General features: G+C 41.4%; 1 long non-coding RNA gene across 2 annotated transcripts in view; it reads left to right on the top strand.

Annotated features, from left to right (window-relative positions):
- LOC129652816 (uncharacterized) overlaps positions 1-11,380 on the top strand; it is a 51,148-nt gene extending 39,768 nt beyond the window's left edge. Inside the window, exon 4 of one of the 2 annotated variants that reach the window (XR_008714796.1) lies at positions 11,072-11,380. This is a non-coding gene — a long non-coding RNA (uncharacterized LOC129652816). Of the gene's footprint in view, positions 1-11,066 lie in introns of both variants that reach the window. The other variant, XR_008714791.1, reaches the window with a different exon arrangement.
- Positions 11,381-12,226: the final 846 nt, after the last annotated feature.

Raw genomic sequence — 12,226 nt, 5'->3', positions numbered from 1 at the left:
GAAAGACAAGTATTGTATGCTCTCACTTATATGTGGAATCTCAAAATGTTGAACTCATACACAGAGTAGATTGGTGGTCACCAGGTTCTGGGATGCAGGAGAAATAGAAAGATGTTGGTCAAAATGTACTAATGTGCAGTTATAAGATAATTAACTTCTGGGGATCTAATTTAAAGTATAGTTAGCAAAGTTATGGAGAAGGCAATGTCACCCCACTCCAGTACTCTTGCCTGGAAAATCCCATGGATGGAGGAGCCTGGTGGGCTGCAGTCCGTGGGGTCACTAAGAGTCGGACACGACTGAACGACTTCACTTTCACTTTTCACTTTTATGCATTGGAGAAGGAAATGGTGACCCACTCCAGTGTTCTTGCCTGGAGAATCCCAGGGACGGGAGCCTGGTGGGCTGCCGTCTCTGGGGTCGCACAGAGTCGGACACGACTGAAGCGACTTAGCAGCAGCAGTAGCAGTAGCATAGTTAACAATACTACATTGTATACCTTAGAGCTGCCAAAGAGTAGATCTTACATCTTATCATCACAGGCGTAAAAGTGGAACTATGTGAGATGTTAAAAAACAAAGTTCAACTGAATTAATTTTAAAGGTGTTTTTGGTTTTATTCCATAATTTATGAACTGGACAGAATCCAATCTAACAGATAGAAAGAAGCTCCAAGGATCTGTACAAAATGAAAGACTTATAGATAGAAAGGAATGAGAACAGTGATGCTATATTATACTAGGCAAAAAAGCAGGTTGTTTGTTGGAAGGTTATCTTCTCTATAGGGGATGGCAGGTGTCTGTTGGGCAGACGACCTCGCTAGTGCTGATCAAGCAACCCTGACTGACTGCTGTAAGAGTCCAATTCTAGGAGAGCTGAAACTAATTAAGTCTCTGGTGGTGTTGGACTTAACATAAGTAGCTCCATTTTGGGCTAGTTGTTTTGTTTCTATGAGAGGTAATGGGTTAACCTCAGAACTAAACACTGTAATCATTTCATGAGGGAAATACGATGTATATTAAATCATCACATTATAATCTGTAAGCGTACACAATTTTATATGTCAAATAGATCTCAATAAAGCTAGAGAAAATGAAATATTTTAGCATTAATTCTTTTATAAGACTGAATAATTGATATATTTTATGGTTTTTTTTTTTAAGTTTTCCTTATCATGCTTTATAAAATAATGTTTAGATTTTGGTGTCACAGCTATTTCAAAGCTATTTTTAAGGGTATGCTATAGAAAATTTTAAATATTATGAAGCTACATTTGTTCTTTCCTTAGCATTTCCTACCTTAGAATTTCTCATTATTGGCAGTTTTACTCTTCTGATTGTCTAGTCATAAACCTTGGTGTTGTCTTTGTCGCCTCTCTTTCTTTTATTGATACATACCACATCCAGTCAATAATGAGTTATTTTTGGTTTTAATTTTATATGTAGTGAGAAATACAGTTACCTTCTGCCACTTCCACCTGTTAGGTTTTGCTCCGGGCCCCTGATGTCTTTGGTTACATCACTGGGGCATCCCTTGACTGCTCATCCAGTTTCTACATTTTCCCACATGAGCTAATCTCAGCACAGGATCTAGAGAAGTCCTTTTCATATATGTTTGGGGCTTCCCTGGTGGCTCAGCTGATAAAGAATCTGTCTGTAGTGTGGGAGACCTGGATTAATCCCTGGGTTGGGGAAGATTCCCTGGAGAAGGGAGGGGCTACTCACTCCAGTATTCTGGCCTGGAGAATTCCATGGACTGTATAGTCCACGGGGTTGCAAAGAATCAGACATGATTGAGTGACTTTCACTTTCACTTTTCATATATGTTAATTTACCTGTCTTCTCTGCTCAAATCCCTCAATGATTCTCCATTTCTTTAAAGTTCCATACAACAACCCACAAGGCTTCTCATGATCTGTGTGGCTAATGTCTCCCCTCATTTATACATATATATGTTTCTATTCTTCTTTCCCCATTTAGGTTATTACAGAGTATTGAACAGAGTTCCCTGTGCTATACAATATGTCATCGTAGGTTAACCATATTATATATAGCAATGTTCACATGTCCATATCAAACACCCAATCTGTCCCTCCCCTACCCAATCTTCCCCCTGGTAACTATAAGCTCTTCTCTAAGTCTGTCAGTTTGTTTCTGTTGTGTAAATAATAGAACACATTTAAACACCAAATATTGAGAGTTATATTAAAGAAAAAGAAATGCAAAAAAGAAAAATGGTTGTCTGAGGAGGCCTTACAAATAGCTGAGAAAAGAAGAGAGGCTAAAAGGTAAAGAAGAAAAGGAAAGATGTACCCACTTGAATGCAGAGTTCCAAAGAATAGCAAGGAGAGATAAGAAAGCCTTCCTCAGTGATCAATGCAGAGAAATAGAGGAAAACAATAGGATTGGAAAGACTAGAGATCTATTTAAGAAAATTAGAGATATCAAGGGAACATTTCATGCAAAGATGGGCACAATGAAGGAAAGAAATGGTATGGACCTAACAAAAGCACAAGATATTAAGAAGGGGTGGCAAGAATACACAGAACTATACAAAAAAGATGTTTATGACCCAGATAATCACGATGGTGTGATCACCCACCTAGAGCCAGACATCCTGGAATGTGAAGTCAAGTGGGCCTTCGAAAGCGTAACTACAAACAAAGCTAGTGGAGGTGATGGAATTCCAGTTGAGCTATTTCAAATCCTGAAGGATGATGCTGTGAAAGTGCTGCACTACATATGCCGGCAAATTTGGAAAACTCAGCAGTGGCCACAGGACTGGAAAAGGTCAGTTTTCATTCCAATCCCAAAGAAAGGCAATGCCAAAGAATGCTCAAACCACCGCACAATTGCATTCATCTCACACGCTAGTAAAGTAATGCTCAAAATTCTCCAAGCCAGGCTTTAACAGTAGTACATGAACTGTGAACCTCCAGATCTTCAAGCTGGATTTAGAAAAGGCAGAGGAACCAGGGATCAAATTGCCAACATCCATTGGATCATTGAGAAAGCAAGAGAGTTCCAAACAAAATCATCTACTTCTGCTTTATTGACTATGCCAAAGACTTTGACTGTGTCGATCACAACAAACTGTGGAAAATTCTTCAAGAGATAAGAATACCAGATCACCTGGCCTTCTTCCTGAGAAATCTGTATGCAGGTCAGGAAGCAACAGCCAGAACTGGACATGGAAGAACAGACTGGTTCCAAATCAGGAAACCAGTACATCATGGTTGTATATTGTCATCTGAATATTTAACTTATATGCACTGTACATCACGTGAAATGCCAGGCTAGATGAAGCATAAGCTGGAATCAAGATTGCCAGGAGATATATCAATTACCCTCAGATACACAGATGACACCATCCTTATAACAGAAAGTGAAGAAGAACTAAAGAGCTTCTTGATGAAAGTGAAAGGAAAGTGAAAAACCCAACATTGAAAAAACTAAGATCATGGCATCTGGTCCCATTCAGTTCAGTTCAGTTGGTCAGTTGTGTCTGACTCTTTGCATCCCCATGAATTGCAGCACCCCAGGCCTTCCTGTCCATCACCAACTCCCAGAGTTCACTCAAACTCATGTCCATCAAGTCCGTGATGCCATCCAGCAATCTCATCCTATGTCTTCCCCTTCTCCACCTGCCCTGAATCCCTCCCAGCACCAGAGTCTTTTCCAATGAGTCAACTCTTCACATGAGGTGGCCAAAGTATTGGAGTTTCAGCTTCAGCATCAGTCCTTCCATTGAACACCCAGGACTGATCTCCTTTAGAATGGACTGGTTGGATCTCCTTGCAGTCCAAGAGACTCTCAAGAGTCTTCTCAACAGCACAGTTCAAAAGCATCAATTCTTCTGTGCTCAGCTTTCTTCACAGTCTAACTCTTACATCCATACATGACCACTGGAAAAACCATAGCCTTGACTAGACGGACCTTTGTGGGCAAGTAATATCTCTGCTTTTTAATATGCTATCTAGGTTGATCATAACTTTCCTTCCAAGGAGTAAGTGTCTTTTAATTTCATGGCTGCAGTCACCATCTGCAGTGATTTTGGAGCCCCCAAAAATAAAGTCTAACACCGTTTCCACTGTTTTTCCATCTATTTCCCATGAAGTGATGGGACTGGATGCCATGTTCTTAGTTTTCTGAATGTTGAGCTTTAAGCCAACTTTTTCACTCTCCTCTTTCACTTTCATCAAGAGGCTCTTTAGTTCCTCTTCACTTTCTGCCATAAGGGTGGTGTCATCTGCACATTTGACGTTATTGATATTTCTCCTGGCAATCCTGATTCTAGCCTGTGCTTCTTCGAGCCCAGCGTTTCTCATGATGTACTCTGCATATAAGTTAAATAAGCAGGGTGAGAATATACAGCCTTGATATACTCCTTTTCCTATTTGGAACCAGTCTGTTGTTCCATGTCCAGTTCTAACTGTTGCTTCCTGATCTGCATATAGGTTTCTCAAGAGGCCCCAGTCCCATTATTTCATGGCAAATAGATGGTGAAACAATGGAAACAATGAGAGATTTTAATTTGGCGGGCTCCAAAGTCACCACAGCCATGAAGTTAAAAGATGCTTGCTCCTTGGAAGACAAGCTATGACCAACCTAGAAAGAATATTAAAAAGCAAAGACATCACTTTTCCAACAAAGATCTGTCTAATCAAAATTACGGTTTTTCCAGTAGACATGTATAGATGTGAGAGTTGGGACTATAAAGAAAGCTGAGCGTCGAAGAGTTGATGCCTTTGAACTGTGATGTTGGAGAAGACTCTTGAGAGTCCCTTGGACGGCAAGGACATCCAACCAGTCCTTCCTAAAGGAAATCAGTCCGAATATTCATTGGATATACTGGTGTTGAAGCTGAAACTCCAATACTTTGGCCACCTGATCTGAAGAACTGACTCATTGAAGAAGACGCAGATGCTGGGAAAGATTGAGGGCCGGAGGAGAAGGGGATGTCAGAGGTTGAGATGGTTGGATGGCATCACCGATTCGATGGACATGAGTTTGAGCAAGCTCCGGTAGTTGGTGATAGACAGGGAAGCCTGGTGTGCTGTAGTCCATGGAGTAGCAATAAGTGGACATGACTGAGCTGTTTAACTGAACTGATTGAATGTTATCTCTGGGTTATGGTTTCAGTTCAGTTCAGTTCAGTCACTCAGTCGTGTCCGACTCTTTGCGACCCCATGAATCACAGCAGACCAGGCCTCCCTGTCCATCACCAACTCCCAGAGTTCACTCAGACTCACATCCATCGAGTCAGTGATGCCATCCAGCCATCTCATCCTCTGTCGTCCCCTTCTCCTCCTGCCCGCAAGCCCTCCCATCATCATAGTCTTTTCCAATGAGTCAACTCTTCGCATGAGGTAGCCAAAGTACTGGAGTTTCAGCTTTAGCATCATTCCCTCCAAAGAAATCCCAGGGCTGATCTCCTTCGGAATGGACTGGTTGGATGTTCTTGCAGTCCACGGGACTCTCAAGAGTCTTCTCCAACACCACAGTTCAAAAGCATCAATTCTTCGGTGCTCAGCCTTCTTCACAGTCCAACTCTCACATCCATACATGACCACAGGAAAAACCATAGACTTGACTAGACGGACCTTAGTTGGCAAAGTAATGTCTCTGCTTTTGAATATGCTATCTAGGTTGATCATAACTTTCCTTCCAAGGAGTAAGCGTCTTTTAATTTCATGGCTGCAGTCATCATCTGCAGTGATTTTGGAGCCCCCAAAAATAAAGTCTGACACTGTTTCCACTGTTTTTCCATCTATTTCCCATGATGTGATGGGACCAGATGCCATGATCTTCGTTTTCTGAACGTTGAGCTTTAAGCCAACTTTTTCACTCTCCACTTTCAATTTCATCAAGAGGCTTTTGAGTTCCTCTTCACTTTCTGCCATAAGGGTGGTGTCATCTGCATATCTGAGGTTATTGATATTTCTCCTGGCAATCTTGATTCCAGCTTGTGCTTCTTCGAGCCCAGCGTTTCTCATGATGTACTCTGCATATAAGTTAAATAAGCAGGGTGACAACATACAGCCTTGATGTACTCCTTTTCCTATTTGGAACCAGTCTGTTGTTCCATGTCCAGTTCTAACTGTTGCTTCCTGACCTGCATACAGGTTTCACAAGAGGCAGGTCAGGGGCCTGGCATTCCCATCCCTTTCAGAATTTTCCAGTTTATTGTGATCCACACAGTCAAAGGCTTTGGCATAGTCAATAAAGCAGAAATAGATGTTTTTCTGGAACTCTCTTGCTTTTTCCATGATCCAGTGGATGTTGGCAAGTTGATCTCTGGTTCCTCTCCTTTTTCTAAAACCAACTTGAACATCAGGAAGTTCATTCTTCACGTATTGCTGAAGCCTGGCTTGAGAATTTTGAGCATTACTTTACTAGCATGTGAGATGAGTGCAATTGTGCGGTAGTTTGAGCATTCTTTGGCATTACCTTTCTTTGGGATTGGAATGAAAACTGACCTTTTCCAGTCTTGTGGCCACTGCTGAGTTTTCCAAATTTGCTGGCATATTGAGTGCAGCACTTTCACAGTGTCATCTTTCAGGATTTGAAATAGCTCAACTGGAATTCCATCACCTCCACTAGCTTTGTTCATAGTGATGCTTTCTAAGGCCCACTTGACTTCACATTCAAGGATGTCTGGCTCTAGGTCAGCGATCACATCATCATGATTATCTGGGTCGTGAAGATCTTTTTTGTACAGTTCTTCTGTGTTCTTGCCACCCCTTCTTAATTTCTTCTGCTTCTGTTAGGTCCATACCATTTATGTCCTTTATCGAGCCCATCTTTGCATGAAATGTTCCCTTGGTATCTCTAATTTTCTTGAAGAGATCTCTAGTTTTTCCCATTCTGTTGTTTTCCTCTATTTCTTTGCATTGATTGCTGAGGAAGGCTTTCTTGTGTCTGCTTATTTTCTTTATTTATTCTAGCTTTAACATTGTCATAGTGAACATATATAAAGAAACAAAATTCTAAATAGAAATACTCATTGTTTGTAAGAAATGATAGTGTAGTTTAACGTTTTTTTTCCCTACATATCCTCTAAAATGCCATTTATTTTGCCCTTCTCCTTTTGGAATGTGAGTATCTCAAAAGATAGGTGACATTAACACATGTAATTTTTCATATTGTTTGGTTGTTGAAGATTGCTTTTAATGACTGAAGTCACCCTACTTAGAAACTTTAAGACCCAGAGGGATGGTATGGGGAGGGAGGAGGGAGGAGGGTTCAGGATGGGGAACACGTGTATGCCTGTGGCGGATTCATTTCTATATATGGCAGAACCAATCAATATTGTTAATTTTAAAAATAAAATAAAATTAAAAAAAAGAAACAACTTTACTGAGATATCTTTGATATATACAAATTGTAGAATTTAAGGTATACAACTTAATATTTTGATATATGTCTTGTACATTGAGAAAAGGTCGCAGTTAAGCAATGTATCTGTCACCTCTGCATAGTTACCATTTTCTGTGCCTGTGTCCAGAAAATTTAATACATATCATCTTGGAAAATTTCAAATATGCAATTTTGTATCATTATCTATACTCATCAAGCTGTACATTGCATCTCTATAATTTATTCAGCTTGTGTAACTGAAAATTTATAACCTTTTGATCAAAATCATTCCATTTCTCCGTCTGCCATACCCTTGCAATCACCATTCTACTCTACTTTCATGAATTTGACTATTTACATTCCACAAAGTAAGATCATGCAGTATTTTGCTTCTTTTTTTTTTTAAATTTTATTTTATTTTTAAATTTTACATAATTGTATTAGTTTTGCCAAATATCAAAATGAATCCGCCACAGGTATACATGTGTTCCCCATCCCGAACCCTCCTCCCTCCTCCCTCCCCACACCATCCTTCTGGGTCGTCCCAGTGCACCAGCCCCAAGCATCCAGTATCATGCATCGAACCTGGACTGGCAACTCGTTTCATACATGATATTATACATGTTTCAGTGCCATTCTCCCAAATCTTCCCACCCTCTCCCTCTCCCACAGAGTCCATAAGACTGTTCTATACATCAGTGTCTCTTTTGCTGTCTCGTACACAGGGTTGTTGTTACCATCTTTCTAAATTCCATATATATGCGTTAGTATACTGTATTGGTGTTTTTCTTTCTGGCTTACTTCACTCTGTATAATAGGCTCCAGTTTCATCCACCTCATCAGAACTGATTCAAATGTATTCTTTTTAATGGCTGAGTAGTACTCCATTGTGTATATGTACCACTGCTTTCTTATCCATTCATCTGCTGATGGACATCCAGGTTGCTTCCATGTCCTGGCTATTATAAACAGTGCTGCGATGAACATTGGGGTACACGTGTCTCTTTCCCTTCTGGTTTCCTCAGTGTGTATGCCCAGCAGTGGGATTGCTGGGTCATAAGGCAGTTCTATTTCCAGTTTTTTAAGGAATCTCCACACTGTTCTCCATAGCGGCTGTACTAGTTTGCATTCCCACCAACAGTGTAAGAGGGTTCCCTTTTCTCCACACCCTCTCCAGCATTTATTACTTGGAGACTTTTGGATCGCAGCCATTCTGACTGGCATGAAATGGTACCTCATAGTGGTTTTGATTTGCATTTCTCTGATAATGAGTGATGTTGAGCATCTTTTCATGTGTTTGTTAGCCATCTGTATGTCTTCTTTGGAGAAATGTCTATTTAGTTCTTTGGCCCAGTTACCCACTCCCGACCCGGGGAGGTAGTGATGAAAAATAACAACACAGGACTCTTTCAAGGCCCAGTATTTTGCTTCTTATGTCTTGCTTATTTCACTTAGCATAATGTTCTGTGAACATAATGTTCACAGAGCTGTAATTTCACATGGCTCTACCCATGTTATTGCAAATGGCAGGGTTGCTTTTCTGTAAGGCTGAATAATATTTCATTGGGAATATGTATGTGTGTGTATGTATATATAGAGAAGATGTAGAGACACATACCTATATATATCTGTGTCTTACATTTTTAATCCTTTCATAGACACATTGGTTGTGTCCATAACTTGGTTATGGTACGTAATGCTTCAGTTAGCATAGGGGTACAAATATCTTTTCAAATGCTAATTTCAAGTATTTTTGATATGTACACAAAAGTGGAGTTGCTGGATCATGTTACTTCCAGTTTTAAGTTTTTAAATAACCTCCATACTATTCTTGAAAAAGCAAGAGAGTTCCAGAAAAACATGTATTTCTGCTTTATTGACTATGCCAAACCCTTTGACAGTGTGGATCACAATAAACTGTGGAAAATTCTGAAAGAGATGGGGATACCAGACCACCTGACCTGCCTCTTGAGAAACCTATATGCAAGTCAGGAAGCAACAGTTAGAACTGGACATGGAACAGCAGACTGGTTCCAAATGGGAAAAGGAGTACATCAAAGCTGTATATTGTCACCCTGCCTATTAAACTTCTATACAGAGTACATCATGAGAAACGCTGGGCTGAAAGAAGCACAAGCTGGAATCAAGATTGCCAGGAGAAATATCAATAACCTCAGATATGCAGATGACACCACCTTTATGGCAGAAAGTGAAGAGAAACTAAAAAGCCTCTTGATGAAAGTGAAAGAGGAGAGTGAAAAAGTTGGCTTAAAGCTCAACATTCAGAAAACGAAGATAATGGCATCCAGTCCCATCACTTCATGGGAAATGAATGGGGAAGCAGTGGAAACAGTGTCAGACTTTATTTTTGGGCTCCAAAATCACTGCAGATGGTGACTGCAGACATGAAATTAAAAGACACTTACTCCTTGGAAGGAAAGTTATGATCAACCTAGATAGCATATTCAAAAGCAGAGACATTACTTTGCCCACAAAGGTCCGTCTAGTCAAGGCTATGGTTTTTCCAGTAGTCGTGTATGGATGTGAGAGTTGGACTGTGAAGAAAGCTGAGCGCCGAAGAATTGATGCTTTTGAACTGTGGTGTTGGAGAAGACTCTTCAGAGTCCCTTGGACTGCAAGGAGATCCAAACAGTCCATTCTAAAGGAAATCAGTCCTGGGTGTTCTTTGGAAGGAATGATTCTAAAGCTGAAACTCCAGTACTTTGGCCACCTCATGTGAAGTGTTGACTCATTGGAAAAGACTCTGATGCTGCTAGGGATTGGGGGCCGGAGGAAAAGGGGAAGACAGAGGATGAGATGGCTGGATGGCATCACTGACTCAATGGATGTGAGTTTGAGTGAACTCCAGGAGTTGGTGATGGACAGGGAGGCCTGGCATTCTGCAATTCATGGGGTCGCAAAGAGTCGGACACGACTGAGCGACTGAACTGAACTGATACTATTCTCCATAATGGCTGTACCAATTTACATCCCCAGCAACAGTGTACCAGTGTTCCCTCCTCTCCACATCCTCATCAATATTAATCTTTTTTAACTTTTATACTAGCCATGCTGACTAGTGATAGTCAGGTGAGTTTGTGGTTTTGACCTGTATTTCCCTGATGAATAGAGATTGTGAATATCTTTGCATGTACTTGTTAGCCATTTGAATTTCTTCTTTTGAGAAATGTTTATTTAAGTCCTTTGGCCATTTATTTTTTAAGAGTTTATTTTTTTAAAGAAGCTTTTGGTTTACAACATAATGAAGGGGAGGATATAGAAGTTTCTCATATACCCTTGCCTCCACACTGTGTAGCCTCCCCCGTTTTCAACATCCCCTATCAGAGTGGTACATTTATTGCAACTGATGAACTACATTCTCACATAATAATCATTCAAAGTCCATAATACACATTATGGTTCACTCATGGTGTTGTACCTTCTATGGGTTTGGACAAATGTATAATTACATGTATCCATCATTGTGGTGTCATTATAGAGTATTTTCACTGTGTTAAGAATTTTCTGGGTGCTGTCTATTCATGCTTCCTTCCCTAACCCAACCCCTGGCAACTCATCTTTTTACTCTCTCCACAGTTTTGTCTTTTCCAGAGTGTCATATAGTTGGAGTCATACAGTATGTCGTCTTTAGAGATTGGCTTCTTCACTTAGTATCGTGCACTTATGTTTCCCTCATGTCTTCTCTTAGCTCAGTTGGTAAAGACTCTACCTGCGGTGCAGGACACCCGGGTTTGATTCCTGGGTAGGGAAGATCCCCTGGAGAAGAAAATGGTAACCCACTCCAGTGTTCTTGCCTGGAGAATCCCATGGACAGAAGAGCCTGGCAGGCTACATTCCATGAGGTTGCAAGACTCGGATACGACTTAGCGACTAAACCACCCGCATCCATGTCTTCTTACAGCTTGATAGCTCATTTATTTTTCATGCTGAATGATATTCCATTGTCTGGATGTACCATGGCTTATTCACTCATTCTTCTACTGAAGGATGTCTTGGTTGCTTCTAAATTTGGAGAATTATGAATAAATTTTTTAAAAACACTGGTCTGCAGGTTTTCTGGATCTGTTTTCAGCTCTTTGGGGTAGATACCAGGGAGCATGGTTGCTGGATCATAGGATAGGAGTATGTTTTTAGAACTAGAGCCAATGGTGAGTCCTGTAGGGCCAGTCTCACTTGTGCTGGATCTTGGTGCTGGGGTGCCTGGGGCACTCCTCACTGGGGCTTTTCTGGTCCAGGGAGGGGGGTTCTATTGGCTCAGGCAGCTGGCATCTCTGAGGACAAAAATTGTGGCTCCTTTGGTGATGAAAGCTTCAGGGGATCTGCAGCAGATGCAATGGCTATTAACCAGCAGCCTGCTCAGTGGTGGAAGCTGCGGAGATGCTCTGATACAGGCTGCTGGTGTCCACTCCCAGGTCCAGACTGTGAGAGTTGGAGGGGGTCTGCAGTGGCCCCAAGGGCTACTCAGGCCCACAGCAGATGGTCTCCTCAGATGTTGTGGTCTCCACAGAGTGCTCCACAGGGGCCGTGGTAACACCCTGCCCTTATGTCCCTTCTTTTCTTCTGTCTCCAGTTGCCTCTGCTGTGCCCATCACCCCCTTGCTCTGGCTGGGATGAAACAGCTCCTCAGGCAGCACCTGGAGAGGTTGGGGAAGGAGGAAGCTCACTCTGCTTTAGTTTCCTGCCTGCCTGGCCCATGGAATCCTCCAGTGAAGGGGACCCTTTGGGTGCTGAGCTGTGCCATCCTGGGGTGCAGGATGATGCAGGTGAGAGGAAAACTTTCTTCCTACCTGTTCTTTGTGGTTCTTCTTTTATTTATGTATTTTTCCTTTACTGTACTGCTGTACCTTC

Source organism: Bubalus kerabau, chromosome 5 (genome assembly GCF_029407905.1).
Source record: "Bubalus kerabau isolate K-KA32 ecotype Philippines breed swamp buffalo chromosome 5, PCC_UOA_SB_1v2, whole genome shotgun sequence".
NCBI lineage: Eukaryota > Metazoa > Chordata > Mammalia > Artiodactyla > Bovidae > Bubalus > Bubalus kerabau.
The sequence above is the reverse complement of the archived record's forward strand: the minus strand, read 5'-3'. Positions and strand labels throughout refer to the sequence as shown.